At 46.5% G+C, this 12,403-nt stretch overlaps 1 protein-coding gene across 1 annotated transcript in view; it reads left to right on the top strand.

Moving 5' to 3' along the window:
* The first annotated feature begins 4,717 nt into the window (after positions 1-4,717).
* ARPC1A (actin related protein 2/3 complex subunit 1A) overlaps positions 4,718-12,403 on the top strand; it is a 40,320-nt gene continuing 32,634 nt past the window's right edge. Inside the window, exon 1 of the mRNA XM_025380536.1 lies at positions 4,718-4,843. The gene's annotated coding sequence lies outside the window, so the exon portion shown is untranslated. The remainder of the gene's footprint in view (positions 4,844-12,403) is intronic.

Below are 12,403 nucleotides of genomic sequence, written 5' to 3'. Positions count from 1 at the left end.
GCCTACATTATAGAACATCCATAAAAACCTTAAATGATGAGGTCTGGAGAGCATCTGGGTTAGAGAACACGTGGTGGTGCTGGGAGGGTGGCGCGCCCAGAGAGGATATGGAAGCTCTGTGCCCCTTCCCACACACCTCGTACTTGTCCATCAGTAACTGAAATATCTTTTGTTATAATATTTGGTCTTAGCTCCCAGTTCCTCACACAGGAGCTTTTAAGACCTTTGGAATCTCTGGAGTGATAAGTGTGTCTCTCTATGCTAACGAAATGACTGGTGGATGAGGGTGCTAGATGGCTCCAGAATGAAACTACCTTTTTATTAAAATAATCTAAGCTTTGCCTAACATGGAAAAATGTATCGGAAACAAAATGTCTAAGTGGCTCTGGCCTCGAGGAGATTTACAGGTTCGTGGATTACAGATTTCATTTATCAAATTAGGTAAGTAATACAGGGAATTCCCAAGTATGCTTGTGTGCTTGTCTTACAAGTATGGTATTTGTGATGGTATGCTATTCATACACACCACCTGAGACTACCCTATGCCCCTAGACATCCCGTGACTGGTCCCATCTCTGTCCTATGGAAATGAGCTGAGTGAACAGTGGAAAAAATCACATGCATTTTTCAGTTCACCTGTATTGAACTGTACAGAATTCTTCCCACAGGAAGCTTTCCCCACCGGGACCATGCCCAGCAATTAGGACAGTATCTAAAGCATAAGGATGATTGTTAACTAGTAACACAGAATACGCATTAATAGTTTGGTCCTTTTGTTTGTTTATAGCTTTTATTGGCATTGATTCAGTATTCCCAACAGTCTTTTTGGTGACTAGATGGCAGACATTATTGGCAGATTTGCAGTAATTGTTCACCGTTTCAGCTGTTGGCACAAGCAAGAAACAATCTTCTTACTCTCCAACTCCACATTCCAGTTATTAAATCAAGCTCTCCTGAAAAGGAAATCCTTACGCCTTTACAAACATGTAACCTTCCTAAACTATGATGGATTACGTTCCTGATGTGTCTATACAAGCCCCACCTTCCATTCTCAACTAGCAGTAACCTCTGTGTCCTTTGACATCCAGATTGTTTGCTTTCATTCATTCTCACTTCCATTCAAGGAATGTTAACCAGGACCTTCCAGGTTCAAGGTATTGTGCATTTCCTCATATTTAAAATTATTTTAGCAGCCATCCCTGGTCTATAAAATAAGATAAAATAATTTGTGAACTGGTCATATCCTAACCTCTAAATTATTTGAGAACAGAAGGATCTTACTCTACTCATTAACACAATACTTGGCACTTGGTGAGTATTTATTAAATATTTGATGACTTGAATCTTGACCAAATTTTAATTCAACTCAATTCCAATTCCAATCCAATCAGCAAAGCCAACAAAATCACCCACAGTAGTGTCCAATCCCTCCCCTCCCTTCCATTGCCCACTTCTAAGTACCACCTTCCCTGGCACTAATTATGAAGTCTAATTAGGGAAAAAGAGTCAGGATGGTGGGAGCAGGGGAAAGCAAATAAGCAGCAAGTAAACTACAAGTCTGCCATTCTTCATGGTCCAGACACACAGTCCTCCTCTGAAAATAACTCACAATCTTCCTGCACCCAACGATTACAGCATAAACACTATTCCATAAAATCCCCAGCAAGCCTTTCTTTGCAGTTGGCTGCTCTTCTGCTGATTCTGCCTGTTGCCTTCTCGTATCTTCCTGCTTTCTCTAACAAATCTGCCTTTGTCTACAACTGTCTTGGTAAATCCTTTTACTCACAAGCCACCCAGACAGCCGCCCCTCACCCATGATACTAATTTTTTAAAAGGTTGAGTCTGCATTTTGGATACTACATCACACATGCCTTAAAAATAAACACTAAAAGTAACTCACCCTCCTTAGAACCCTGATGGTTGGCTTTTATAGCAGGGCATGATGGTAAACAGGTAAGGCCAGAGCAGGTGGCCAGTCCTGCAACCCTTCCTTGTATCAAAACCCTCAGGTTTCAGGCCAGGTGTGGTGGCTCACCCCTGTAATCCCAGCACTTTGGGAGGCCGAGGCGGACGGATCACGAGGTCAGGAGTTCAAGACCAGCCTGACCAACATGGTGAAACACTGTCTCTACTAAAAATCAAAAATTAGCTGGGTGTGGTGGCGTGCGCCTATAATCCCAGCTACTCAGGAGCCAGAGGCAGGAGAATCGCTTGAATCTGGGAGGCAGAGGTTGCAGTGAGCTGAGATCACGCCATTGCACTCCAGCCTGGGTGACAGAGCAAGACTCCATCTCAAAAAAAAAAAAAAAAGAAGTGAAATGCATCAGATGGTAAGATTTGGTTAGGCTAAACTGCAAAATACTATTTCAAATCAGAACTAGTGACTAAGAGTAAATGTCTGTTATTTTTCTGGGGCTAACATTTCTTGCCACTTATCATAAAGTCTGGTATTAATTTGCATTTGTCACTCTCGTCTATCCAGATTATAAATTCCATCAAAGCAGTAAGTGTTCCTTGTAAAGAGGTGGGACCTTCATAAACTCCTCTACATACTTGGGAATTGATTCATGTAACTTGCAGACACACAAGAATCCCTGCTTTCCACAACTGCTGTCCTCCCTTTCCCAAGCTGTCTCTTGGAGGCGGTAAGGAATTTACAATGGTCTTCATGCTCCATCTGCTCGATTACTCTATGACCAAAGACTTTGTAACCATGGGGCAGAGTTAAAATTAGTGACTTTCAGTGCAGAGGTGCTCCATTAACAGCTGGATTCACTAACTCAGTGGTCCCCAATCTTTTTGGCACCAGGGATCAGTTTCATGGAAGACAATTTTTCCACAGACTAGAGGGCAGGGGCAGGGGGAGAGGGGTGGGATGGTTTTAGATCATCAGGCATTAGATTCTTATACCAGCATGCAACCTAGATCCCTCACATATGCAGTTCACAATAGGGTTCACTTTCCTATGAGAATCTAATGCCCCCACTGATGCAACAGGAGGCAGAGCTCAGGCGGTAATGCGAGAGATGGGGAGCAGCTGTAAATACAGATGACACTTCGTTGGCTCGTCCTGCTCACCTCATGTGCCAATGGGTTCCTAAAAGGCAACAGACCAGTACCCGTTAGCAGCCAGGAGGTTGGGGACCTCTGCACTAACTCCAAAGAACATAGCGGGTCTGGTGGGGCACCGTGGCTCACGCCTGTAATCCTAGCACTTTGGGAGGCTGAGGCAGGTGGGATCACCTGAAGTCAGGAGTTCAACACTAGCATGGCCAACATTGTGAAACCCCGTCTCTACTAAAAATACAAAAATTAGCCAGGCATGGTGGCGCGCGGCTGTAGTCCCAGCTACTCAGGAGGTTAAGGTAGGAGAATCACTTGAATCCGGGAGGCACAGGTTACAGTGAGCCGAGATGGCGCCACTGTACTCCAGCCTGAGCGACAGAGCAACACTCCGTCTCAAAAAGAATATAGCGGGTCTGAAATTGAGAGTTTGACAAGTACACCTATGTAAACCTCAACTTACAACCAAGCATTGGGATAAAACTTGTAAATACCAAAGGGAAGGAGACAAGCCCTTGGTTGGCCTGGCACGGGGGTGGGGGCTCACACTGAGCGCTTTGGGAAGCAGAGGATGGAGGACTGCTTGAGCCCAGGGGCTCAAGACCGGCCTGGACAACATAGGGAAACCTCATCTCTACAAAAAATATAAAAATTAGCCAGGCACAGTGGCTCACACTTGTAATCCGAGGGCTTTGAGAGGCCAAAGAGGAAGGACAGCTTGAGCCCAGGAGTTCAAGACCAGCCTGAGCAACACAGCAAGACCCTGTCTCTACTAAAAAATAAAAATTAGCCAGGCGTGGTGGTGTGCACTTGTAGTCCCAGCTACATGGGGTGCTGAGGCGGGAGGATCGCTTGAGCCCAGGAGTTCCAGGCTGCAGTGAGCTATGATCGCGCCACTGCACTCCAGCCTGGGCTACAGATCGAGAACCTGTTTAAAAAAAGAGAAAAAGAAAGAAAAAAGAAAAGCTCTCGAGTAGCCCCATCTGAGGGGGCTGGGGCTGCTCCAGAATTTCTACGGGTTCAAGGGCAGCAGCCTGGTTGCAGGTGGGGATCAGGGCATTTCTCAGAAGCTGCATCTGCGGGACAGGCTCTGTCCTCTGTGAATTGGGGACCTTGCCAAGTTCCCCCAACCCTTTTTCCCTGAGGCGCCATCTTGGGAGCAGGGAACAAGTGATTCTGCCCCAGGAAGGGTCGAGAATGTTCCTGGGGGGCTTCAGGGGTTTTCCACAGAGGGAGCACCGCGGGGGCGGAGGCCCTGCAGGGAGCAGCGCTGAGGTCGACTGGCTCTGACCTTGGCTCTCTGAAGGGAGAAAAACAATTGTTCGTCAGGTCCAAGAGCTCCAAAGACCCCCAATCCTCAATCACTCATCTCCTGACAAAAGAACTTGCGAAACTGCCAAGGCGCCACACTTCGGCTCGCGATTGTGAGGAAATTAGTTGAGGAACGGAGTGAGATGACCATGCCGCTTCGCCAGCACTTGCCAGGCGTTCCGTGGGGCCGCATTTCCTCTGAAGGGCCGCCGCCGGTACCAAGCCGATCGGACAGCGTATCCTCCCGCTCCACAGCCTGCCTAGCCCTGGACTGCACGCCCGAGCTGTGCGCATGCGCGGACGGCCCGCACGGCCGCAACGCGCAGGCGCTGTGGCCACTTCCGGGATCTGTCAGCCGCTCCCTCTGGGCTTCCGTCCTCCGCCCGCGCCCGCCGGAGCCTGTTCGCGTCGACTGCCCAGAGTCCGCGAATCCTCCGCTCCGAGCTCGTCCGGACTCCCCCTATCCCAGGTAACGGCCAGCAGGGGCGAGCGTCTCAACCTGTCGGCCTCTGTTGTCCAGGCCTCGCGCCGGCCTTGGACCCGCGGGGGCAGTGAGACGGGGTCTTAGGCCGCAGGGCCCCGAGGCTGAGGCGCGGCCGGGTCTCCCGGCCGGGGCCTCCTGAGGGGGCGGGGATCCCCTTTCTCCGTGGATCCCCTGGAGCTTCTCTCAGGATGTTCAAGCTCCTAGCCGCCTCCGATGACCGAATTAACGGCCCCTTCTGCGCTCCCAGGGTCCTACTTGCATCTCTGCTGGGGGCATTTGTCACCGTCTTTAAAATTGTGTCAAGCAGAAAGATCTCCCCTAATCGAGCGACCTGCGGGACTTTTCATCTCTTTGGCGCCTACAGTCGATTCCTGCATACAGTAGGCGCCCATAGGATGTTTGCCTGCTCTCTAGGGCAGCCCTCAATCCTTCAGTTATTGGGGAACCTTCCCGATCTCGAGAAAAACCTTCTCCCGAGTTCTTTAAGATTCCCCTGCATGAGCACCGCCTTCCCCCAAATCAAAATTTCTCCCTTCTCGGCGCTCTTATTCGCTTGTTGGAATCTTTTATGCCAATCCTGGCACCGCCACTTTTGCTGGGTGATCCTGGGAAGATGCTTCTCTGTGCCTGTTTCCTCATCTGCAAGAAAAAGATTCTTACTGTTTTGCTAAGGATGAAATGAGCTTATTTGCGTAAATTGCTTAGAATAGTTCCTGGCCCAGAGTAGGTGATCAATAAATATTAGCTATTATTACTGCTTCTGGGCATTCTATGCATATCCGTCTTCCTTTCCTTTTCTACCTCCTCCACTCTCCCCAAACACCAACCCTCCAGACTTGAAGACCAGAATGGTGTCAGCCTTATTTAAGTTTCTGGCCCCATTCCGGTATTTACAACGCTGCTGGGAACATGAGAGGCACTTAATCAATTATAGCTTAGAATCTTTGATTATAAAGCCATCTGTTTTGCAGCTTTGGAACCTTCTGTCTATGTCAACTCATAGCTTAAATTGCCGAGATTATCTTAGTTCTGCCCTCTCTTCTCAATTTTATCTAGTCTTCTGGTTTTACATAGGGCCTGGGTTTTCAGGTATCTAAAAACAAAAGAGGGGCATCAGTCAGGAAGGTGTTTTTGTCCTGTTAGGGAGTGGGTAACTGTGTGGCTGTTGTCTTCCTTTTTTGTGTGTGTGTCCTGCAGCCTCGACCTCCTGGGCTTAAGAGATCCTCCCACCTCAGCCTCCTGAGTAGCTGAGACTACTGGCATGTGCCACCACGCTGGGCTAATTTTCATTTATTTTTATTTATTTATTTTTGGAGATAGAGTCTCACTTTGTCACCCAGGCTGGAGTGTGGTGGTGTGATCTCGGCTCACTGCAACTTCCACCTCCTGAGTTCAAGCGATTCTCCTGCCTCAGCCTCCCGAGTAGCTGGGACTACAGGCATGAGCCACTGCACTTGGCTAATTTTTTTTTTCTTTTTGTATTTTTTGTAAAGACAGGGTCTCCATATGTGGCCCAACCTGGTCTGGAGCTCCTGAGCTCAAGCTGTCCTCCCACCTCGACCTCCCAAACTGCTGGGATTTGGGGTGTGAGACACCGCACCCAGCTTATATGGCTATTTGCTCCCACAAAGTATTTGGAGATCTTCTGGAGTACATCTGTTAATCACAGTTAAAGGAAGGGACCATTTTGGAAAACTCCTATTTTGGACGGGGAGTGGTGATACTTTGATCTAATCGTCTCATCCAATGCTGAAACAAATCCTACATAAAGAAGTTTAAAATGGTCTGCTAGTGAGGCTGGTGCCTGGACTGGAGCCTGTCTGAACGTTGAGGAGGGTGTGGTGACCTTGTTGGAGTACTTGATGTTGCTAGATTGGGTAATGAGAGTGATTAGGAACTAGGTGAATCACGGTCTTAAAAACTGACCCTAAATAGGGGACGGAAATTACCACTTGTGTGAATACTTTCAAGCTCCAAAGGAGTAGGGCCAAGAATTTATAGCATATGTCAACGTTTCCAAGCTCAGAGAAACTAACTGGTGGGTTCTATGGTTGGTTTAAAAGCCTTGGGTTGGCCAGGCGCAGTGGCTTACGCCTGTAATCCCAACTCTTTGGGAGGCTGAGGCGGGTGGATCACGTGATGTCAGGAGTTTGAGACCAGCCTGACCAACATGGAGAAACCCCGTCTTTACTAAAAATACAAAATTAGCCAGGCATGGTGGCACGCACCTATAATCCCAGCTACTTGGGAGGCTGAGGCTGGAGAGTCACTTGAACCCAGAAGACAGAGGTTGCGGTGAGCTGAGATCGCGCCATTTCACTCCAGCCTGTGCAAGAAGAGCAAAACTCCATCTGAAAAAAAAAAAAGCCTTGGGTCAAAGGAAGAAAGGGAACCTACTGGCATGTATTTTCAGGCTACGCTCTGTACTACCTGCTTTCACATGTTGTCTCATTTAATTCTCCTTGTGATATCAGTGGTATATCTATTTTACAGAAGAAAAAAAATGATATTTAGACATATCAAGTGACTTGCCCAGGGTCTCATAGCTAGTGTGTGTCAAAAGCCAGGGTTCAAACCCAGCCTCGGCTTCACAGCCCATGGCTAGCCATACATCAGAATGACTCTGTATTCCCTGTGATAGATAAAGAAAAGGGATGGGGGGGCCGGGTGCGGTGGTCATGCCTGTAATCCCAGCACTTTGGGTGGCCGAGGCGGGCGGATCACGAGGTCAGGAGATCGAGACCATCCTGGCTAACACTGTGAAACCCTGTCTCTACTAAAAATACAAAAAAATTAGCCAGGCGTGGTGGCAGGCACCTGTAGTCCCAGCTACTCGGGAGGCTGAGGCAGGAGAATGGTGTGAACCCGGGAGGTGGAGCTTGCAACGAGCCGAAATCGCGCGCCACTGCACTCCAACCTGGGTGACAGAGACTCTGTCTGAAAGAAAGAGAGAAAGAGAGAAAGGAAAGAAAGAGAGAGAGAGAAAGAAAGAAAGAAAGAGAAAGAGAGGAAGAAAGAGGAAGAAAAAGGAAGAAAGGAAAGAAAGAAAGAAAGAAAGAAAGACAGACAAAGAAAGAAAGAAAGAAAGAAAAGAAAGAAAGAAAAGGGATGAGGAGTTCCTGACATTTTTATTTGTTCCCTTTTCTCCCTCTCTAGCTCTCTTAAGACAAAACTTTTCAGATTTCACTTAAACATTAATCATAGTTTAGAAATTATAATTATCACCCTATGACAGAAGGTACCCTTTCTTGGTAATTTCTTCTGCATTCACTGGGTTTCATGAATGCAAGCTGTGTTTGCTAGGTGCATTCTAAATTTGACAAACATGAGTGTTGTCTTGGCCTACAGACTTAAAATAGCCACCTGATTATAAAAGAAGTACAGGTCTTGAGTGTATGTCCAAATATGGAACTTGAATGATATGGCAAAATTAGAAATTTTAGAAGCAATTACACTGTTGTGTAAATGGCCACCTCTTTTGAAGTCTTTGCTACATTGCTTATAAAACTGAGTTGAACATGAGAAAGCCTTTTGTCCGCAGCTGTGCTTTTCAACTGGACGTGAAACATATACTTTATGGCACACAGATATTTGCATCAAATTACTGATTTGCAGACCAATTTTATTTTTAGTTAACAAATAAGCTTATCAAAGGTGGCTTTTGAACTAAAGCACTTTAATTAAGGAGTTATTTTATGACAGCGTGTTATTTTGAGTAGCTGTAACTAAAATCTGTTGTGATGGAACAATTTGGAGTGAGCATCTGATATCAGAGATAAAGAGAGAAGCATGCAGTGAGCATCTGGAAGTTCTTTAAAAAAAAAATTAAACATTCTCATTTGAATTCATTTAAAACTTTTTTTTTTTTTTTTGAGACGGAGTCTCGCTCTGTCACCCAGGCTGGAGTGCAGTGGCCGGATCTCAGCTCACTGCAAGCTCCACCTCCCGGGTTCACGCCATTCTCCTGCCTCAGCCTCCCGAGTAGCTGGGACTACAGGCATCCGCCACCTCGCCTGGCTAGTTTTTTGTATTTTTTAGTAGAGACGGGGTTTCACCATGTTAACCAGGATGGTCTTGATCTCCTGACCTCGTGATCCGCCCGTCTCAGCCTCCCAAAGTGCTGGGATTACAGGCTTGAGCCACCGCGCCCGGCCAGAACTTTTTTAAATTGCCAATTCCTAACCTTTTTCTCTGTGAGTTGTAGTTTGCTTTCTAGACTGTATAAAAGAAGAAAGTAACGACTTAACTATCTTCACTCTTAGAATAGAATATGAAATACTAGCATTTCTCTGCCAGTTCAAGATATTGGATGTTTTTTATTTAAAGTTGCACTTACCTTTGGGTTCCCCCCTCCTTTTTTTTTTTTTTTTTTTTTTTTTTTTTTTTTTTTTTTTGATACAGAGTCGCCCTCTGTTACCCAGGCTATAGTGCTGTGGCACCATCTTGCCTCAGTGCAACCTCCGCCTCCCATGTTCAAGAGATTCTTGTGCCTCAGCCTCCCGAGTAGCTGGAATTACAGGTGCCTGCCACCATGCCCAGCTCATTTTTGTATTTTTAGTAGAGACGGTTTCTCCATGTTCGCCTGGCTGGTCTGGAACTCCTGACCTCAGGTGATCCACCCGCCTTGGCCTCCCAAAGTGCTGGGATTACAGGCTTGAGCCACCGCACCTGGCCTGGGTTCCTTTCCAATTAGCAGAGGTGCTATTTCTGCTTTCTAACTGAGATTGATTTCTGCTTTGTCAGCTGAACTTTCATTGTTCACTTTACAACCTTCTAGTGGCCCTTCCATTCATTTCCTGCTTGCATCAGAATTCATGTCTCACATTCAGCCTCCACCCTGGGTTAACATGACACGTACTTACGTGTGTTGAAACTTGAGTTTATAGTGAGGGTGCCTCCTGGAAATGATAAAGTTGGGGGTAGAGGAAGGCTGGCTGCATTTTGAAAAATGTTCCCATTTCAGGTAATGGTTGCTTCTTCAAGTGTATCTAGATTTGGGTACCTATAAAATAGAGAATTTTTAATTTAATGTTTTACAGATTCCTGCTTTTCATTTAGTTACAATTAAAAGTTTGAAAAGTATTATCACAAACACCTACATACTCTTTGCCTAGATTCACCAGTTAGCATTTTGCCACATTCACATTCTATATATTTTCTGTCCTGAACTGTTGAAAATAAGTTACAGTGGCTGGGCATGGTGGCTCATGCCTGTAATCCCGGCCCTTTGGGAGGCTGAGGCAGGTGGATCACTTGACAGGCAGAGCAGCCTGGGCAACATGGTGATACCCCATCTCTACAAAAATTACCTGGGCTTGGCGGTGCATGCTCGTATCCACAGCTACTCAGGAGGCTGAGGTGGGAGGATCACTTAAGCCCAGAAGACGGAGGCTGCAGTAAGCGTAGATTGCACCACTGCCCTCTAAACCTGGGTGAAAGAGCAAGACCCTGTTTCCCCTGCCACCCCCACAAAAAGAAAAGAAGTTACAGAAAACATCATGATACTTCATCCCTGAACACTTCATCATTATCTTTGTCTCCTAAGAGCTAGGATATTCTCCTACCTAATGACAATACCGTTATCTTACCTAAGAAAATGAAAATAATTCCATATGTAATATCTAGTTTAAATTGTAATTTTCCCTGTTGTAGAAAATACATCTTTTCTGCCCAATTTAAAATGTAGATTATGGGCCAGGCACAGTGGCTCACACCTGTAATCTCAGCACTTTGGGAGGCTGAGGAGGGCGGATCACTTGAGGCCAGGAGTTCAAGACCAGCCTGGCCAACATGGTGAAAGTCCGTCTCTACTAAAAATAGAAAAATTAGCCGGACCTGGTGGTGCACACCTGTGATCCCAGCTACTCGGGAGGCTGAGGCAGGAGGATCACCTGAGCCCAGGAAGTGGAGGTTGCAGTGAGCTGAGATGGTGCCGCTATACTCCAGTCTGGGCAACAGAGTGAGACTCTGTTTCAGAAAGAAAGAAATAGATTATAATCAACTTTCACTTATCAAATTTGGTTTTCATAGCTCTCTAGAACAGTTCTCGCCCTGCCTCCATATTGCTATTTTTGGAATAGTCCAGGCCAGTTATTCTATAGAATGGCACACACCCTGGCTTTAACTGTTTATTTCCTCCTTGTATTGTTTGACCAGTTCCTTTACCCTTTATTTCTTGTAAACTGAAAATTAGGTCTGAATCTTGATTGGGTTTAGAGTAAATATGTTTGAAATAAAGACTTTGGCCGGGCGCGGTGGCTCAAGCCTGTAATCCCAGCACTTTGGGAGGCCGAGACGGGCGGATCACGAGGTCAGGAGATCGAGACCATCCTGGCTAACACGGTGAAACCCCGTCTCTATTAAGAAATACAAAAAACTAGCCGGGCGAGGTGGCGGGCGCCTGTAGTCCCAGCTACTCGGGAGGCTGAGGCCGGAGAATGGCGTGAACCCGGGAGGCGGAGCTTGCAGTGAGCTGAGATCCGGCCACTGCACTCCAGCCTGGGCGACAGAGCGAGACTCCGTCTCAAAAAAAAAAAAAAAAAAAAAAAAAAAGAAATAAAGACTTCACTGGTAGGTTGACCATATTCCCAGGTTTCTCCAGGATAGCCCTGTGACCTGTTGTGTCGGCATAATCATTGTTTATTTTTGCTCTCAGAAGTGTTCTGATTTGGATGGTAAGTTAAGTCACTATTTATAAGTGATGATGTACTTCATGTGGACTACCATCAGGAGGCCCATCCAGTTAGATTGATCCGCTATTTATAATACTGAGTTTGATCACGTGGTGATTGCCAGATTTCTTCAATGTGAAGGCATCTTTTTCTCTTTGTAGTTAGTAAGCAATCTGTGGGATAATAATTTGAGACTAGGAATATCCTGTACCTATGACCCTTAACAGAATAAATTCCACATTAGTTGTTACAATGCTAGATTTATTCAGACGGTTAAGTTTCGACAATGAGACAGATTTTTTTTTTTTTTTTCTTGAGGCGGAGTCTTGCTCAGTCACCCAGGCTGGAGTGCAGTGGCATGATCTCGGCTCACTGCAAGCTCCACTTCCCAGGTTTGCCATTCTCCTGCCTTGGCCTCCCAAGTAGCTGGGACTACAGGTACCTGCCACCACGCCCGGCTAATTTTTTGTATTTTTAGTAGAGACAGGGTTTCACCGTGTTAGCCAGGATGGTCTCAATCTCCTGACCACCACGCCCGGCATTTTTCTTTTTTTTTTTTTTTTTCCTTGAGACAGAATCTCGCTCTGTTGCCCAGGCTGGAGTGCAGTGGTATGATCTCAGCTCACTGCAACCTCTGCCTCCTGGGTGCAAGCAATTCTCCTGCCTCAGCCTCCCTAGTAGCTAGAACTACAGGTGTGTGCCACCATGCCCAGCTAATTTTTATATTTTTAGTAGAGACGGGGTTTCACCAGGTCGGCCAGGCTGGTCTTGAACTCCTGACCTCGTGATCCACCAGCCTTGGCCTCCCAAAGTGCTGGGATTACAAGTGTGAGCCACCACGCCTGGCCAGATTATTTTTTAATGGGAGAACAAT

The sequence above is a fragment of the Theropithecus gelada genome, chromosome 3 (assembly GCF_003255815.1).
Source record: "Theropithecus gelada isolate Dixy chromosome 3, Tgel_1.0, whole genome shotgun sequence".
NCBI classification, from domain to species: domain Eukaryota; kingdom Metazoa; phylum Chordata; class Mammalia; order Primates; family Cercopithecidae; genus Theropithecus; species Theropithecus gelada.
This window is presented reverse-complemented; position numbering and strand designations above follow the sequence as displayed.